Source organism: Mustelus asterias, chromosome 19 (genome assembly GCF_964213995.1).
Source record: "Mustelus asterias chromosome 19, sMusAst1.hap1.1, whole genome shotgun sequence".
NCBI lineage: Eukaryota > Metazoa > Chordata > Chondrichthyes > Carcharhiniformes > Triakidae > Mustelus > Mustelus asterias.
The window spans coordinates 48689977-48704016 of NC_135819.1; the positions used below are offsets into that span (position 1 = coordinate 48689977).

The 14040-nt window shown below is 41.3% G+C and overlaps 1 protein-coding gene across 10 annotated transcripts in view; it reads left to right on the forward strand.

Moving 5' to 3' along the window:
* The window catches only part of tbc1d22a (TBC1 domain family, member 22a), a 395279-nt gene that overhangs the window by 169453 nt on the left and 211786 nt on the right, over positions 1-14040 (forward strand). The gene's annotated exons all lie outside the window — the stretch shown is intronic.

The following is a 14040-nucleotide window of genomic DNA, read 5'->3' on the forward strand; positions in this document are numbered from 1 at the left end:
AAAGAGAAAGTTCAGTTAGTTGGTTATAGTGCTCTCATTATGAATGGGGAAGTTTACTTTGTAATATATTGCAAATTCCTCTGTGTTCCATAATCTGTAAATGTGGGAAATCATTCATGTCGGGTCAATCTGGACTAGGAGGAAGAGCCTAAGAGACCAACCACAGGATTCAGCAAATTGGCTCGGCATTATTTTGAGCATGCTCCAATGTGCATAATATTATTTCATAGAAACATAGAAAACTACAGCACAAAAAAGGCCCTTCGGCCCCACAAGTTGTGCCGAACATATCCCTACCTTCTAGTCCTACCGATAACCCTCCATCCTATTAAGTCCCATGTACTCATCCAGGAGTCTCTTAAAAGACCCTATTGAGTTTGCCTCCACCACCACTGACGGCAGCCGATTCCACTCGCCCACCACCCTCTGTGTGAAAAACTTCCCCCTAACATTTCCCCTGTACCTACCCCCCAGCACCTTAAACCTGTGTCCTCTCGTAGCAGCCATTTCCACCCTGGGGAAAAGCCTCTGAGAGTCTACCCGATCTATGCCTCTCAACATCTTGTAATATACCTCTATTAGGTCTCCTCTCATCCTACGTCTCTCCAAGGAGAAAAGAACGAGCTCCCTCAGCCTATCCTCATAAGGCATGCCACTCAATCCAGGCAACATCCTTGTAAATCTCCTCTGCACCCTTTCAATCTTTTCCACATCCTTCCTGTAATGAGGCGGTCAGAACTGAGCACAGTACTCCAAGTGGGGTCTGACGAGGGTCTAATATAGCTGCACCATTATCCCTGGACTCCTAAACTCAATCCCTCGATTGATAAAGGCCAGCACACCATACGCTTTCTTAACCAGCTCCTCCACCTGTGGGGCCGATTTTAGAGGCCTATGGACCCGGACCACAAGGTCCTTCTGATCCTCTACCGTACTAAGAGTCTTTCCCTTTATATTGTACTCCTTCATCCCATTTGACCTGCCAAAATGGACCACTACGCATTTATCTGGGTTGAAGTCCATCTGCCACTTCTCCGCCCAGTCTTGCATCCTATCTATGTCCCTCTGTAACTTCTGACATCCCTCCAGACTATCCACAACCCCACCAACCTTCGTGTCGTCGGCAAACTTACCAACCCATCCCTCCACTTCCTCATCCAGGTCATTTATCAAAATGACAAACAGCAAGGGTCTCAGAACAGATCCCTGGGGCACACCACTGGTGACCGACCTCCATTTAGAAAAAGACCCATCTATACTCTCTCTCTGCCTCCTTTGGGCAAGCCAGTTCTGGGTCCACAGGGCTGCAGCCCCTTGGATCCCATGCCCTCTCACTTTTTCTAGAAGCCTTGCATGGGGGACCTTATCGAACGCCTTGCTAAAATCCATATAAACCACATCTACCGCTTTCCCTTCGTCAATGTGTTTAGTCACATTTTCGAAGAACGCCACCAGGCTCGTAAGGCACGATCTGCCTTTGACAAAGCCATGCTGAATATTCTTGAGCATACTAAACCTCTCTAAATGCTCATAAATCTTGTCCCTCAGGATCTTCTCCATCAGCTTACCAACTACTGAGGTTAGACTCACCGGTCGGTAATTTCCTGGGCTATCCCTATTCCCCTTCTTGAAAATAGGAACCACATCCGCAATCCTCCGGCACCTCTCCTGTCTCCATCGACGACACAAAGATCATCGCCAGAGGCTCTGCAATCTCTTCCCTCGCCTCCCACAGTAACCTGGGGTACATCCCATCCGGACCCGGCGACTTTTCTATCTTGATGCCATTCAAAGATTCCAGCACAACCTCTTTCTTAAAGTCACCTACTCAATCTTTTCAGTCCACCGCAAGCCCACAGTACATCCACCCAGGTCCTTCTCTGTGAAAACCGAGGCAAAATACTCATTAAGCATCTCTGCCGTTTCTACTGGTTCCATACAGACTTTCCCGCCTTCACCTGTTATAGGCCCTATTCCTTCACGTCTCATCCTTTTACTCTTCACATATTTATAGAACGCCTTAGGGTTTTCCTTAATCCGACCTGCCAAGGCCTTCTCGTGACCCCTCCTGGCTCTCCTAATTTCCTTCTTTAGTCCCTTCCTACAAGCCGTATACTCATCTAGATCCCTATCTTCGCCAAGCTCTCTGAACCTTTTGTACGCTTTCCTTTTCTTCTCGACTAGGTCCTGCACAGCTTTCGTGCACCACGGTTCCTTTAAACTACCAACTCCTTCCTGTCTGCTCGGAACGTTGTCCTGTAGAACTCTAGACAGACATTCCTTGAAAAACTGCCACCTCTCTTCAGTACATTTCCCCGAGAATACCTCCTTCCAATTTACTCCTCTAATTTGCTGCCTTATGTCTTCATATTTCCCCTTACTCCATATAAACGCTTTCCTAGCTTGCCTGATCCTCTCTTTTTCCAATGCAAGCATAAAGGAGATAGAGTTATTATCGCTATCTCCAAGATGCTCTCCCACTGAGAGATCTGACACCTGTCCAGGTTCTTTGGTCAGTATCAGATCAAGTACAGCCTCTTCTCTTGTCGGCTTGTCCACATGCTATGTTGGGAAACCCTCCTGAACACACCTAACGAACTCCTCCCCATCCAATCCCCTTATCCTAGGGATATTCCAATCTATGTTTGGGAAATTAAAGTCTCCCATCACAACAACTCTGCTATTATTGCATCTCTCCAGGATCTGTTTCCCTATCTGCTCCTCCACCCCCCTGTTACTATTGGGCGGCCTATAGGAAACTCCCAGCAAAGTGATCGACCTCTTCCCACTCCGAACTTCCACCCACAGAGACTCTGTGGACAATCCCTCCACAGCATACCCCTTTTCAGCTAAAATTTGTGTAACAGCTTACTATTAGTACTCTTCAGAAGGAACTGTTTTGTTGTTGCATGTGTATGCTCTTATATCATCATCCTCAATGCAGGATTTAAGGTTATTACCTCATAGGGAGCTGACCATCTGGGAAATAATGCTCAAGTTTTGAATTTTTGACAGGCCAAAATCCAGTCTTTGGTGGATCAGATTCTAAGCAGAAATTCCACCCTATTTTCCCATGATTTATTGAGGGGTGTTATGATCCTCGTTGATGCTACAGGACAGAAGGTCCTAGATGGAACCCCTGCTCAAACGGCCATAACTTTTACACATGGATAACCAGAGCTATAGGACTACCAATTCGCTTCTAACGACAAAACAAATGATTAAACATGAAAATCTTGACTATAATACAATACTTCTTCACTAGCTTCACAAATGTGTCTAAATTTAAAGGATAACACAGGTTACAAAATATATCTTATGCTATAATGTCCTCAGTAAGCACAAAGTCCCTGTAACCCAGCAGGCTAACTGTGGTTAGATACACTCCACTCTGGACCCAGTTGATCTTCTCTGGATTTCTCCTAAAATCCCCCCAGACACTTTCACTGGAGTTATCACCTCACTGGACTCCACCTTCCACATGAGTGTTCCAAACTCCCCTCCCCCAAAAAGACGTGCTTTAGAAATTTACAAGCAGTGCTTTCCCTCGGCTGTTTTCAGCAAGCAACCACCTCCAGGATTTCCAACTCTCCTTTCGATATTCCTTTTTCTTGAATAGCCAAGTGTATTCAGATTTTTCACAATCTCTCAGATACTCAGTCTGCAACCGAATACCATTGATCCAAAGACTGGAATAAGGGCACCAACTTTACGATTGCTTCAGATATCTGTTTTTTTTTCCAGCCAACTTCACCCAACCTGCCCTTTCAGGTCTGTCTACCTTTGTGAATAGTGTCCTGCTCAAATTCCGGTTAGTTTTTCTTTTGAGTTCAATCTTCATGGAAGCCTCTCTTTTCATTACCTAGTTTCTGAAACTAACGGTGCTTTAGTTTCTGGAACTTGCTTTCTTGTCCATGACTCCATTATATAGCTTTACTGCTTCTAACGGGGCAGTGAGAGTTACCTACTCTCTGAACGCCAAGCTCAAACTCCTTTGAATTCAATTAAACAAAATCAAAAGGCCTATTTTTCTAAAAGTGGTCCCTGGTTGCTAAGCAACATCTTATTCTTTCACCACGCTCATGTTTACCTTTCACATCATAAACTCTCTCAGCCCAATGCAGGCATGCAGACGGTTTGAACTGAAACCACCCCCCCCCCCCCCCGATACATCATACATGCAAACACCGTTGGTTAACATGTATTGAACTAGAGTTTTACCTGTTCTTACACAGAAACACTAAATTAACATAGAAACAAGAAGTTTGGCCCTTCCAGCCTGCTCCGCCGCCATTCATTATGATCATGGCTGATCATGGAATTCAATATCCTGATTTTCCCACCCCCCTGCCCCTTATATCCCTTGATCCCTTTAGCCCCAAGAGCTATATCTAATTTCTTCCTGAAATCAGATAACATTTTGGCCTCAACTACTTTCTGTGGTAGTGAATTCCACACGTTCACCATCCTCTGGGTGACTCACCTGAGGAAGGAGCTGCACTCCGAAAGCTTGTGATTCCAAATAAACCTGTTGGACTTTAACCTGATGTTGTGAGACTTCTTACTGTGCCCACCTCAGTCCAATGCCAACATCTCCACATCATCAGTATTTTGCAGTTTTTATTTATATACAGCGTGATAGATATCAATGGTTACTTGGAATGAGAAAGCGTTCTTCTTAGACTCATAACCGTTTTTCCTCTGTCGTAAAATGGTAAATAATTTCCTGTCTAATGTCTTTTCATGTTGGCTCTCTGAAATGAACCAATGGGATTAATTTATGCAGATTTTCACACTTCATACAATGAATTAAATGTACAAATCCAAAACTAAGTAGGAAATGTTGCAGTGCACAAAGACAGATGCTTCATTTTTTTAATGCCGAGTTTCACTGGAATGAAACAGTTTAGCTTCAGGACTAAGACTTATTTAAAGTACATTTGCTGTGTAAATGACCAAGTGAATGAAGAGTAGTCAAGTCATCCAGGAAAATGACTTTGATAGGAGAAATGAAATACATGGTATGTGCACTCAAATAAAAATGTTTCATAGCTCATGGTCGCGGAGAGCTTTTCAGTTACTAACTGAATGGTTCATTATTAGGTTTTGCACATTTTTCAAAGTTTTGCAGTTGGAAACAATAGAATACATGTTCTTTTATTGTCGTCAAACCCAATCTCAGTGAAGTCTAGATGAAAAAGACTTGTGTGAGAAGGAGCAAGATACTGGAACAGAGAAGGGGAGATTGAATAAGAAGTTTTGATATTCTGAATGGTTTTCATACAGTGAGGTCGGGAAAAGCTATTTCCTCAAATTGGAGAATTGGCAATGTGGATTATCAATTGGAAATTGGTGAGGAAAGAAGCCATTTCTTTGCGCAACAGATTGGATTATGGAAGCTCAGTTCAGACAGCAGCTAAAACAGAGATGACTGCATCTTCAAAGAGAAAGAAATGGATCAGTATTTGCAACTTAGAAATGAATCAAAGGGTTTAGGAGGAGAGTTGGACAGTGAGATTGCTCTGGATGTTTTTGAGCTGCAACAGGCACAATGTGTCTTCTGTGTTGTAGACTTGATTAAAATGATCTTCGTATCTTCAGAGTATATCAGAATGTTTGCAAACTGTACATAGAATGACTTGTTTTCATCATTGTAAGCTAATCACAATATGTCAGGCAGTATTTTAAGCATGACTTAGAACTGGAAGTGTTTTGCAGTCTGTTTGTGGCAGATACAAACTCTTGAATTGTGCTTCAAAGTTAAGTTGCCTCATGTTTTGGACAGGTAATTCCATAAAGTAACTATTTTAATCAATTTAATTTCATGGCCGTAATTTTGTACATGTTATTAATCATGTCAGTCGCACTTTAGGAAGGACCATAAAACAAAGGATGTCAATACGCTTGTTGTGTCTTAGCTGTGACTGGTCTATTCTGTTCAATTTGTCTTTTTAAAAAATAATTCTTCATGTGGGTTTATAGCTTGTTAGCATTGAAAGCACTTTCAACTTGTTAGTGTGGCTGATAGCAACCAATGTAGGTAGAATACAAAACTGGGACCCAGGTTCTCCACCTGTGTGATTGGAGTCATTTTTCTTTGCATGTATAATATACATCACAGTAGTTGGGCTGTGATCGTTGAGTGGTTCTCTTGCCCTATTTTCCCCAAAGTATGGGAAGACTTGAAGCTCGTGTAAGCGATAGAATCTGTTAGCATTTGATTTGATTTATTATTGTCGCATGTATTGGGATACAGTGAAAAGTATTGTTTCTTGCACGCGATACAGACAAAGTGTGGAGATGCCAGTGCTGGCACAGTAAGAAGTCCCACAACACCAGGTTGAAGTCCAACTGTTTATTTGGTATCACGAGCTTTCGGAGCGCTGTGCCAAGCAACGCCCCGAAAGCTCGTGCTGGCAAATAAACCTGTTGGACTTTAACCTAGTGTTGTGAGATTTCTTACTGTATACAGACAAAACATAGTGTTCAGAGAGTACATAGGGGAGAAGGAAAGGAGATGGTGCAGAATATAGTGTTACAGTAACAGATGGGGTGAAGAGAAAATCAGCTTTAATATAAGATAGGTCCATTCAAAATCTGATGGCAGCTGGGACGGAAGAAGGTGTAAGAGAGTATGTCCAGGGTGCATGGGATCCTTGATTATGCTGGCTGCTTTTCTGAGGCAACGGGAAGTGTGGATGCAGTGGATGGATTCAGAGGCTGGTTTGTGTGATGGGCTGATCACTGAGCCATCAGTCATAAACACATATAGGTATCAGTTTTGGCTCAGTTAGCAGCACAGTTGCTTGGCTTCAAGTCGCACTCCAGTGCTTGGGCACAGAAAATAAGTAGTGAGCGAACAGTGCACTATCTTTTGGGTGAGGTGTTAGACCAAGACCCGTCTGCCTGCCCTGGTGGGTGTAAAAGATTAAAGTTTGAAGAAGAGCAGGGAGGTTATCCCAGATGTAATGGCCAACATTTATCTTGGATCAGCATCACCAAGAAACAGATTATCTGGCCATTATCACATGGCTGTTTGTGAGCCTTGTTGAGTAAAGTTTTGCTGCTTTGTTTCCCACTCGACAACAATGACAACAATTAAAAAAAGAAGTACAAAAACAGAAAATGTAGCGGTGGAGAGAGAATAGAGCTGACGTTTCAAGTCTGGAAGAATCTTTGTCAGAGCTGGCTATGAAGTGAGTGATTGTGAAAAGTTTTATATAAATTTGCCCATGGACTTGACGGTTGTCTTACTGACAGGTCACGCATTCACAATTTGGCTCCATCTTGAAAGGTTGCACATTCCTTGCCTTGCAGGAATGTTGATTGCTTGTCTATTATCAATCAGGCAGTCCCTGTCTTAGATGAAATACTGAAACAAAAACAGAAATGCTGGAAAATCTCAGCAGACCTGACAGCATCTGTGGGGAGAGAGAACAGAGCCTTCGTTTTGAGTCTGGATGGAAACAAAATATTGTGCAAAGTTGATATTCAACTCAATATTGGTGGCCTCATCATTGTGAGATTAATATCCATTTTTAAAATTAAGACCCTCATTAGAGGAAAGAATGAATCCCGAGTAAATCACATGTAAATTTAGCAAATTATGCTGATTCTGATTTGAAGATAAATTGAACCTGCCTTTAACTTAGCTGTGTCAGTGGCTGTATTCTTGTCTAAGTTCAAGCCCCACTCCAGAGACTACACCATATAATTTTTATTGTTTAAAAAAAAAAATTCTATCAAGGGACGTGGACGCATTGGCAAGGTCTTTGATTATTATTTGTTCATTTAATTCAAGTGATGTTTGTGAGACCCTTGGGTGCTGAAGTAGGCTGTGATGTTTCATGCATTATGATAATAACTAGAATTCAGAACCACTTTATTGATTGTGAAATGTTTAGGAATATCTGAAGACCATGAAAGGCATGATATAAATGCAAGTTCTTTCTTGATTTCACTTAATTATTCTCTGACCTATCTATCCTTATACCACTCAACTTCCACTTTTTCCAAAGGTTTTAAATGAGGCAACATGAATTACTTTTACAATTTTCCTGAACATCATCATAAACCTGTGGGCTTGTGAGGGAGATGTAATCTCAATTCCTGCTTCAGGCTCATTAATTTTGCACATATGTCTCCTAATACTGTGCTCACAGACCAAATTAAACAAGTTTCTGGAATCTATATTATCTGCTTCTCTCAGCATGTTAATTCTGCATCACGACTTGTCTGATTTTCTCCAGTGAAAATAAGTTTAGTGTTGTGAGACTTACTTGGAAACCCAAACAGTAACTGACATGTCAACTGGTTGTCTGTTCCCTCACCTGGGTCCACTTGAACAACAGGTTGAAGGTTTTAAAAAAAAGCTCCTGTTTTAGTGTTGGGAAAACTAGATTTTATATATCACAAAACAAACAGAATTTGTTGTTTTTTTCACCCTCAAAGCTCTGAGCTCTTTGCAATGCATCTTTGAAAGACCTGGTGTACAAAATGAAGCAGTTCCAACATGGCTAGATTAGTGTGCTTTTACTTTTAGGTGAATACCTCAGAACACCATCCCAGTACAAAATCACTTTTCTTCATAGCTTTCCTATTTTGGCGCAGTAAATGGATAACCCTTCATCGTTGCAGTTGAGTGATTGAATACACTTGTGATTTAAGTCCGAGAGGCCCTGATCAATAGCAAGCCCAATTAAAAATATTTGGCTGGTCAGGCATGAGTTGATGGGAGTTTTGTTTTGATAGCCATCAAAGACAGGCCAAGTTTCTAGTTTATAGAATTGCAGAGATTGAAAGTGGCTTGTAAATCTGGTGCAGAGTGGGAAATGACATGCAGTTATTGGCAAACTGTAAGTCATGTATATTTATGATGTGGAGATGCTGGCGTTGGATTGGGGTGGGCACAGTAAGAAGTCTCACAACACTGCTCCATCAGTGATAAAGACTCACCTGATGAAGAAGCAGTGCTCCGAAAGCTTGTGATTCCAAATAAACCTGTTGGACTTTAACCTGGTGTTGTGAGATTTCTTAATGTACATTTATGGTGGTCAGCTTCGTTTTGGCCCAGAGGGCCAGGCTATTCCATTAATATGCAAATATTTTCTGCCTGTCCCCTAAGTTGCATGATGTTACACTCACCTGTCACCCCTGTGCTTGGTGCATTACATTGGCTCCGAATCCAGCAATGCTGCAATTTAATAATGGTCTAGCCTTGTGTTCAAAACTCTCCATGGTCGTGGCCCTGCAAAATGCGATGGACCAAATGTACTTGAATGTACAGTATAAAGACAAACAATTGTTGAACATATCATGAATTTTCAAAATATTTTGTTTTCCTTAAATGCATTTGAAATGGAGTGCACAGCAACATTGTACAGTTAGGATAAAACAACTTGTGCTGACAGTGTTTTGGTAGGTGGCTAATAGGGATGTTGTGGTTGGGGCAAGGTGGGGGAGAGAATGGCAGTGGTAACAGCACCTGTATTCTTTGAATTCAAGAATGCCCATTCTACTATTTTTCTCATGCATGTAGTAAACGGACATTTATGTGCCAAATGGCTAGATATTTGAAAGGTATTGATAGTACACTTTTCAATCCTTATCGTAACTTCTTAAATATCACCTTGAACAGTCCAAATTGATAGGCTATTTGGTTAAAAATGTCACTTATGGATCGGGCATGATTTTTAAAAATATATACATCTGAGATATCAGCATTTGCCTATTGATGAAATGTCTGCTACCTGTAGCCGTGGAAGCAGCTCTTCCCAAAAGGTGTGGCCCTTTGGCACAAAGCTTCTTTTGCTTTTACCTTTGGTTTTGATATTGGTCAGTTTGTGTGGCATTTTTAAAAGCAAGTTTTGAGTTGTCTTTATTCTTTGAATTCACTTATGGGATGTGAGTGGCACTGGCTTGTATTGCCCCTTGCTAGTCTTCGTAGAAGATGGATAGAAAATAATTATTTCTTATAACACATGCCAGCACACAGTGCTTTACTGTTAATGAAGTACCTCTTGAAATAGAGTTAGAGTCATACAGTACAGAAGCGACCCTTTGGCCCAACGAGTCTGCACTAACAAAACTGCACTACATCTACACAAATCCCACTTTCTAGCAGTTGGCCTATACCCTTGAATGCTATGACATTTCAAGTGTTCTTCCACACACTTTTTAAAAGTTGTGAGGTCATGTGGTGAAATGCAAAAGCCAATCCTTGGGTCCCACAAACTGTAGCCAAGTCATCCATTTTAGTAAAGTTGGATGTGTGATAAATATTGGTGAAGACATGGGGGGAATTCACCTGCACTTAAAATAGTGTCAGATATGATGATACTGTGCCTTTAAGAAATGTATTTGAGTCATGTATCTTGTGCAGGATTGTTTTTTTCACAATCTGTTCCAACTGATGCTGCTGGGTCTGACCGGCACCACTGTTACTGCAGCAGTATAATTGCTTCTAATTGCTAGAATGTTTGTTTTAATCCGAATTAATGTTGTTCTGTTATTTTAGTGTTCCCCTGAGATTTTGCAAGGTAGGGCTTGATTGGGCTGATAGAAAAAAAATCAGGTTACTGGTTGGAGATATGCTTACACAGAACTCAAATTCAATTTGCTGTTTGGGATGTTTAGAGAAAGTTCGCTTTCTCTGTGTCTCTTTCTCTCTCTGGATTTAGAGACTGGAATCTGCCAGGAAATAAGTGTTTTTCTCTGAGATTCTACTGTTTGGGGACGGATCTTTCTCTGGAGGTTGCTGTATGAGAATTTGAAGTAATCTTGGATCTTTGGATCTCTGTCCAGAGGTATTAAAAGGCTGGAAATGTAGCATCCATGTCAACATATCGGTTTTTGGTGCTGACTGGTTCTGAAAAAGTGATATCTGTCAATGCAGCATGTTACTTACATCAGAACTATAGAGATTGCTAGTTGTTAAGAATTCTACTTTGTCATGTTTCAATATTTTAATTGGTAACAGTTATGCTAATTCCTTTTGTTATGTTCTAACTGTGTTCTTAAAAATAAAGTTTGCTTTAATAAAAGCTTCCTAGTGGGTCAGTTGAATCAGACCTGGGGCAGAATACCTTACGCTCACCAGAATGCCATAATCAAAAGGAATATATCAGGAAGCACCTTGTCTGTACGTATCCATCTGTGTGTTAAGGCCAACTGTCCCCTGCTTAGTATTTTAGTATATACCCCAAATTATTTCCAACTCTTTTTGTTTGGGTTCCTTTATCAGCTTTTCTTCCAATCCATTCACAGTTACTAAAACCTCTTGATCAAGAGGGTCTCTGTTTCTGTAGTTACATTCCTCGCTTGTTCCACAGTCCTCTTCCTTGTCAAGCTCTGACCTCTACTTGACTTTTGCTCTTTCTGGACCATAGCCATATGATCTTTTTCACAAGTGATCAGAGTCCCGTTTGCAAGTCTGTGATATTTTCATGGGGCCATGACCTCTTTCCCATCCACAATAAGAACTTACCCTGTGCTTTTTGGCTGCCTACATCTTTAACTCATTTTGCTAATCTATGGGTCCTATTTCCTATCCTTCATTCTGCACATTTAACTACGGTTTGTATTTACCGGTGGTCTTTCTTGCTCTTCCTATGATGGTGACATCCCTCCACATGCTGGCCCTGAAAGCATTTATGTTACTTCATTCCTACTTTGGGTAGTTGCCCTTTTGGATGAATAGCCTTATCCTGCGCTTCAGTGTTAGTTTGCTCTTAGTTAGTTAATCTCCTGTATGCTGCAGTCTGCTCCTAACTCCTTCCCAATATGTGTGAATGTGAAGTGCATGGCGCCTCCTCACTTTCGATGTCTTATTCAGAATCTTTAAAGGTGCAGTCAGTGCTTAATTAACTTTGAAGAATTTACCTTGACGGTTTGATTCCAGTGTTGTGCAATCACGACATTTCCATTACTGCCTATCATTTAGCCAGGGTCTTTTCACTCTTTCTGCCCTTCATGGAATACACAATTTCTCCTCATCTGAACTGTTGTACGTGATGGCATTATGCATTGCCATAAGGCTCACTGAATATTTCCAAAACCTCAACTTTAATGAAAGTTTTTCTGTCTGCATGCAAAACATTCGAATAAGTAGAAAAAGTAGAGCTAATGTGAGTCCCTTCTCGAGCAGGGGAAGCATCTGATAGCGCTGAAAGCAATTTTGGATTGCTTTCGTATGCCAACTGGTATGGACTGTATTCCCCAACCATTTGTAATGACTTCTTTGCAAGTACTGCCCCTGCCAGGGGCATTTGCAATTTGTGACCTGTTTGATCAGCCGGTGTTTTGTGTAACGTGTTGTCTATCACTGCCTGGTTTCTCTTGCACAGACCATTACTGAATGGACTCTTATCATAGTTATGTACACTGCGGCTATTCAAATATTCACGTATCTCAACATTCCTCATATGCAAATGCTCCACCATTATCTATTAGAAACTTTGTTTTCATTAATGGCATGTGTGTCACTGGCAAGGCCAGCATTTATTGCCCATCCCGAATTGCCCTTAAGTAGGTGGTGGTGTGCTACCACCTTGAGCTGCTGCAGTTCACATGGTGCAGGTACACTCAGTGGTGTTGGGAGGGTGTTCCAGAATTTGGACCCAGCATAAGTGAAGGAACAGCAATATATTTCCAATTCATGATAGTGAGTGACTTGGAAGGGAACTTCAATTGGTGGTGGTGTTCCCATGTCTCTGATGCCCTTTTCCTTATCGATAGTGGTGGTGGTTTTGGAAGGTGTTGTCTAAGGAGCCTTGGTGAGTTCCTGTGGCACATCATATAGATGGTACATGCTGCTGCCACTGTTCACCATTGATGAAGGGAGTGCATGTTTGTGGAAGGGGTGCAGTCAAGTGGCTGTTTTGTGCTGGATGGTCTCGAGCATTATTGGAGCTGCACTCATCCAGGAGAATATTTCATCACACTCGTGATGGTGTACAGGCTTTGGAAAGTCAGGAGGTGAGTTACTGGCTAAAGGATTCCTAGCCTCTGAACTGCTCTTGTAGTCACAGTATTTATATGGGTTGTTTAGTTCCTAATTCCGTTCCCATACTTTTCTCCCTAACGTTATTGACAATGGTCTATTTGCCCTTGCTGTGTATGACCATGGATAGGCTAAATCTTGTTGCCATATCTACAAAGTGTAGCAAAAGAAACCCTATCCTTATCCAATACTTGTAGGTCCATTGTCACTGCATCAGTAAATTGCCTGGCTTGTGGCAAGTTCATAACATGGCGTCTTTCAGTACTTAATACAAACTTCACACTGAGCCATGACTTGCTCAGTAAGGTCATTGTATTCTTTATCAACCACTCCCGCATCTCGCAAAGAGTTCTCAGGTTTTATGGTGCCTGATGCACCAACTGTCTGTGCAACCTCCGAATAATCATCTTTTTGTCCACCAAATTCTTATTCCCAGAAGTTAACAAGACTGCTTGAATTCCTTGATGAGAAATTTCTGTCTCCCTTAATGGCAGGCGGTAATGGCCAGACCTCGTAAATTACACTGCTGAGACTCCGCAGGTATTGGATCATTGGCTTAGATGCTGTAACATGGGTTATGAAATAACTAAATCATCAGCAAAGCAAAATGATGCTTTCAGTTGAAGCTGATAACAGCAAAATCTCTCAAATTATTTCTATCTATGAAATACTCTCCCAAAGATTGCTTTTAATTTTGTTTCAAAAATTCACTTGCAGAGTCAGTTTCATGAGACTTCCAACCTATTTATTATTGCACCAAGCTGTATTTTGCTGTCTACATGCCAAAAAATTAAGCTTGCATCTGATGGATCAACAATAACTGGGAAAATTGGAGATAAAAGTGAATCATGTTGCATTTGTTGTATATTGCTTTAACTTTCATTCGCTGTTATGAATTAGAAATTGATTCAAGTGGTGTGGAATAAATCATATAATCGATAATCAACTGCATATTATTTTTCATTGTATTTTTCTTTTATGCAACTCAGGTCAATTTAGGAAACTGCCCCTTCCCCTCACTTTGAAGATGGCTTTTGCTT